Raw genomic sequence first — 6,000 nt, 5'->3', positions numbered from 1 at the left:
TTTTACCTCCAAGCAGTAAGTTCTTCAGTTGTGGCAGTCTGTGGCAGCCTGTGGAAGCCTTCTGTATGGTTCACAAAATTTTTCATTTTATTATGCCACTTGCTGATTGCCAAGGCAGCATTTGCTAAAATGTCGAGCGTCATATTTGGTTGTTAAAAGTTGAAGCGCAGAAATGTCTTGCAGCTAGCAAAGCTGTCAGTGGTTCATTTACATTTGCCGAAGTTTTTCGTGCCGACATCGTCCATCTCCGCAAGATACCGGTGTAGCCCAGAGACAATGCAAAATGGATTGACTTGTGGCTTAACTACTGTGGACTTCCCGTGGGGAAGAACCGCGCTGACGTGGCCCTTTTCTTCCCGCACGGTGGGAAGAAAAGTGCCACGTCACAGCGCCAAGCAACCACAGTGCCAAGTCACTTTGTTCGCAAACTAGAGCGGGTTACAGGTCGGGAGCGTCAACGACGTGTAGGTGCCATGCTTTTTCACTTACATTATAAAGTTGTTAGGGCACATGCACCAGATATCAAGACAAAAAACGACGAGTTAGTGCATGAGGCACGCAGGAGTGAATGAAAAGCGTGCTTGTGAGCGGGATAGGTGAATGTGAACTGATTATTTTACAGTGTTTAATGTTCCACAGTGCCGCAAGATATCGGAGATGACAAGGAATCCGAGTTGCAAGTCTGCGGGTGTATATATGGATGATATACGCTTGCATACTCATCCATTCCCGCAAAAATAATGCAAAACTGACACAGCTCTTGCCGCCAAAGCCGCGCATCCCCCCCCCCCTTCGGGACTCTCATGGGCCTTTCATGCGACTGGAGATGGCCGACCTGTTTCTTCTCCTCTGGATCCGTGATCGTAAGCTGCCCTCGCACACTTTCAATCGCAGATAAAACCTACGATGCACAGGGCTGTATTATGGCCCTTAGACATTGCACAATATTTTATGGCGATGGTGACAGCAACGGCAAAAAAAGTCACAGCATATCCACGGAGCGAAAGATTAGGCAAAGCGTCCGTCCATTCGTGCGTCCATCCGTCCGTTCGTTCTTGTTTTTTGGTCCATGCTTTGTAATGTTGCAGTGATAATCTTTGCCTATAGTCTCTCTCTGCGCCAAGTGTTTCTGAACGAACATAACAGTTAAACGTTGACCGTAAACAGCTCCGCTCTGAAAAGAAACTCTCTGGTGAGGATACCGTAAGCTTCAAGAGCTAACTAACCGAATCTTTAAGCCGCAGGACCAAATAATTTACCTAGCGAAAGATGAAGTGTAGTGGAACTGTTTCGACCCTTCCAACACCCGCGGGACCTAAGCGGGTTGTGAGAAGTTACATGCCCTGACCTGCTCACGATGTTGCGCTCAGTTTGGTGCTTTCCGCCGTATCGAAGTAGTCCACTGTGATTGGCAGCGGTAAGGAGAGCTACCCAATATAGGAGGTACACCAGTCTTCAAACAACATCCAATGCCGTGGGTGTATCCACCACTACAAATGCATGGAGTGCTTCATTGAAGAGCGAGAGTAAGGTTTGGTACGAGTATTCGAAAGTCGTGGCGTTTGGTCCTCGTGCATCCACAACGCGTTTCGTACTGTTCCTCTGCAATCCTTCCTTCGTTCCTTCGACGAAGGACGGAAGGCGCGCATCAACATGGACACCCTTGATAACAAGGGGTGCTCTTCAGTAGGTCAACCTGGGCCACAATTCCACCAACGGTCATCAACCGTCTTCCGTCATCAATTCCCCTGTCGCCATAGCCATTTTTTTGTTGGTTGCCATGTGACTAGGTCATGATTCCGGTGATGGAAGGATGGTGCGTGGTAACTTAAATACTTCCTGTATGGTTATGGTCGAGAAAGGAGTTCTGCAAAACTTCTTCAGCGTGGTCACAGTACGCTGCCGATTGGTAGTAGAGGTTCTTGAAAACACGTAGCCAAGAATTTACAATTATTTCTCAAATTCAGTTAGAAATTGCTGGCTCTTTTCTCAATAAATAGTGCAGTAGAAGCAATTGACCGTGTCATAAACACAAAGTGCACGGCTAATGTCTGAATTCAGTATCGTGAGCGGCATTTTTACACGGCTGGCTTGAGATGTCGCAATGTGCCTGCACATTCGCTCGCAATCACACTAAATGTAAGCCGTATTTTTGAATAAAAAAAGTGCTGAGGTGCACGATGCGTGCTGACGAAGGAACGTAGCTTTTTGCCTCCTTGGGTGAGCTAGAAGGAAAAACAGGCGGTGGAGAGACAGAGCTTGGCAGCTGAGAGGTTGAAAGAAGAAAGAGAGCAGCAATCGAAGTTGGAGCTGGAGAGAGTAAGGCTGGCAGCTGAGAGTGAGAAAGAAGAAAGAGAGGCAAAGGAGCAACAGCTGTAAGAAGAAAGAGAAGCGGAGATGGCTGAAAGGGAACTGCAGTGGCAGCACCAGATGGAACTCGAGCCGCTCCGTTTGCAACAGCGAAGTGACACTCCCATCCAGGCTAGAGTCGAAAGCAGTCAGCGGGAAGATCGTAGCTCCCGCCTGAATCCAAGCATGCTGCTCATATTGTTTGACGAAAGGAATGACGACCCTAAGCGTACCTTCACTGATTTGAAACAATTGCAAGGAGCCAGAATTGGCCGGAACACCAATTGGCACTTGCTTTGAGTACTTGCTTGAGTGGCGAAGCGCTCACCGTGTACGGGAGGCTGACGCTTACCGGTGCAGCCAGCTACACAAAGGTGAAAGCTGCTTTACTGAAGCGATTTATATTTACTGTCGAAGGTTTGCGGGACAGATTTCGGACAGACATACCAGCTGATGGTGAAACGGCCATGCAGTACGTAACCCGACGTAACAATTATTTTGGCAGATGGATGAAAATTTCAGGCACCACGCAGGAGTATGATCAACTTAGAGAGCTCCCTATTAGAGAGCGATTTCTCACAAGTTGCCACCCGAGCTCCTTGCTGTAATTCAAAGAGAGGAGAGCTAAGTCACCTGAAGACATGCTTGAATTGGCCGACCAATTCTTGGAAGCACAAGGTAGCACAAATCTGGCCAAGGTCAAGAAATGTCCCGAAGATTAGAAGAAATCGGCACCAGAACAAAAGAGGCGAGCAAAGCAGAGTGTTACACGATGATTTTTGTGTAACCGAGTGGGTCATCGCGCTAACAGCTGTCGAACTAACTTTACGAGCTCTTCGGTTGTAAAATGCTTCAAATGTGGTTAGATGGGGCACAAGGCAGACGCATGTCGTAACTGAGCGAGTCTAACTGACCAAGTAGCCTGTGTGCGGGTGGCACCAAAAGCCGATAATGACGACGTCACCGAAGGATTCGTAGAGTTGAAAAATGGGAAGAAATTTCCTATCGTGGGTGCTGTAATGACCAAACGGTCAACCGGTGTTACAAAGGTAATGCCAACGCTGCCTGGAAAAGTGACGGGCAAGAAGGTTACAGTGCTAAGAGACACCGGAAGCTCCACTGTTATCGTGCGGAGAAACTTGGTATGGGAAAGCGAACTAACAGGCAGAACTAAACCAATTTTCCTAATTGACAGTACGGTTCGGATGCTTCCGGAAGCAGAGATTGAGGTTGAAACCCCGTACTTCAGCGGAAGGGTTACTGCCCTGTGGATTACGACCCCCTGTACGACCTCATCATCGAAAATATTTGCAGGGCACGAGGGCCGAACGATCCAGAACGTCTGGGGGAAGACCCGAAGACGGAGCCATCGCCGACACAGAAACCGCGAGATACAGTAGAAGAAAATCCCGTGAAGGATTTCACCCGAGCTCAAGGTGAAGCCCAGGCGCAAAAGACAGTGAATCGGGAGATAATTATGTTGAATGAGAGAATGTGCCGCACAACTGGACTTGCGGCGGAACGACCTCAACCGACCAACAGTGAAATGGTGACGGAGTCGGCCAGCGAGGCCCAATGTCGTGACGTCAACAAGTTGGTGAATAACCAGACAAGGTCGGTTGAACGTTATGACCCGTTAACGGGGCCGAAAGTGTCAACGGTGGCTGAGACGCCACCTCAGATACCGTCGTTTGAACGGGCTCGTTGAAAGAAAAACAATTGAAATAATACGACATCGAGCGAGCACCGCAAGAAATGGCGCAAGCGCTGCTCGAAATACACAGAATAGGTGCTGAGGTCGAATTGAAAGGTGCTTGGCAGCGTTGAACGCAATATGTTGTGTTATTATTGTTGTTATCCTGTGTCACAAGGGTCGAAGTGTTCGTTGCGGTGACGTGATGTACAGGATTGTACATTTGTTGTAAAGACAGACCTTTGTAGATCTGTATTGTTTGAAATGTGTGATAGAGAGCTGTGCTCAAGGACCTGTGGTTATATTTCATGTGTTGTGAGAGTGAATTGCAATGTGCAATCGTATTGAGTGTTCTATCGCGAATGTGGCGTGCCATGAGTGACGGACTGTGTTACGGACAGTTGTTGTGTGGAGCTCATTTGTGCGGTTTTGAATATTATGTGATAATATTCTTAAAAGGGGGGGGGGGGGCAGTGTCACAAACGAGCGCTCAAAAAGGGAGTGCACCGCCGAGTTCTGGTGGCGGTGACGGTGCCGGGCGCCAGAAGGGCGCCTCAAGGTCAACGGTAAAGAAGAAAACAAGCATCCAAAGACTCCCCGGGTGCGCCGCCTTTTCCCTTGGAAGCGTAGTTTTACCGAACAACCTCCTCACATCGGCCGCCGAGCAAGCCCTGGAACAATTTCAAATGTGGTCGGAACTTTAGTCGAAGGAAAGGGGCGCGACGATGCTGTGTTGCGTCACGTGTTGCAGACGGCTCTCGAAACGTCTCGCCCTTTCCCCAGCCTTGGCTGTGCATCGCGCCGACGAAACGGGTAGAATTTTTTGAAATCTAGTGCGAAAGGTATTTAAGCAAACAGCGGATAAGGGAGATAGGAGATGACAGTTTACGCCCGTGTGCATAGGCAGGAGATGAAGAAAGTTTTGCGCAAGTGTGCGCAGGGTCAATCCGCCGTGTCGGCGAAGGCTTCTGTGCTCAGTGACAAAGCGGGTCAAGACGAGTCTCCACCTGAGGGGTGAAGACATGTGCTACTAGCAGAAGAGTGTGTCTACCGCCAGCAAGTGAAGACGCGTTGCAGCAGCAGCGTGTGGGAAGCCGACGTGTTACCGGCGAAGAAGTTTGGTGCTTGGAGAGCGGCCAATTGAAGACGCGACGTTTCCTGTAAGAGAAACTTCGGGGGCAGCGGATCGACAACAGCGCTGGACTTTGAGTGAGTGATTCTTGGAAGAGTATCATTCAGACTTTTGTTCCAAGGACTTTAGACTGAATAAGTTTTCGAACTCTTTATTCTTTAAGTGTCTTGGTTGTTCGATGCATGTGATTTAATTGTAGCGCGTATTGTTGTTTGTGTCCGTTGTTTCGAGTGTAGCTGATTGGACTGTGTAGTACGTTGTTTGATTGGTGATATATCGCATTAAAATATTGTCGAGTGTACATATTTGTGTATCGTTTATACTGCCACATCTGAGAATATAATTTTGTTTTGTTTATCAACTCCCGGCTCTGACTCGTTCTTTGGGCCACAGCCGGCGTCCGCTGGCGCGCCCAATAGAACCACTTCTAAATTGTGCGCGCTTTCGTGGTGCAGTTCAGGGGGCCGATACTTTGGCCTTAGAATTAGCCCGGTGATCGCCTCCCTAATTAACAGGACCTGTGACAGCTGGGAAGCGCTTCGACATCTTTTCAGTGCGCCTAAGGTCCTAATGTGTTTCCTGCCATGAAAAAGAAGGCTAACGGGTCACCCTGAGATTACTGATATTGCCGTGTGAAACATATCAACAGTAGTGTGCCCTGCCACGAATAGTGTAATTGGGTGGTGTGGTAATATTCGCCTGCGTGAGCAAGAGATGTCTTTGACAATTGACAAGCTACCGTGCCTATCTGCTCATTGTGAGGCCTGTGGTTGTCAACCTTTAAGGAAACGTGCAATACGTTTACAGACCGCGAAGAATGGAAACA

Source organism: Rhipicephalus microplus, chromosome 3, assembly GCF_043290135.1.
Source record: "Rhipicephalus microplus isolate Deutch F79 chromosome 3, USDA_Rmic, whole genome shotgun sequence".
NCBI classification, from domain to species: Eukaryota; Metazoa; Arthropoda; class Arachnida; order Ixodida; family Ixodidae; genus Rhipicephalus; species Rhipicephalus microplus.
Note: the sequence above shows the minus strand (reverse complement) of the source record.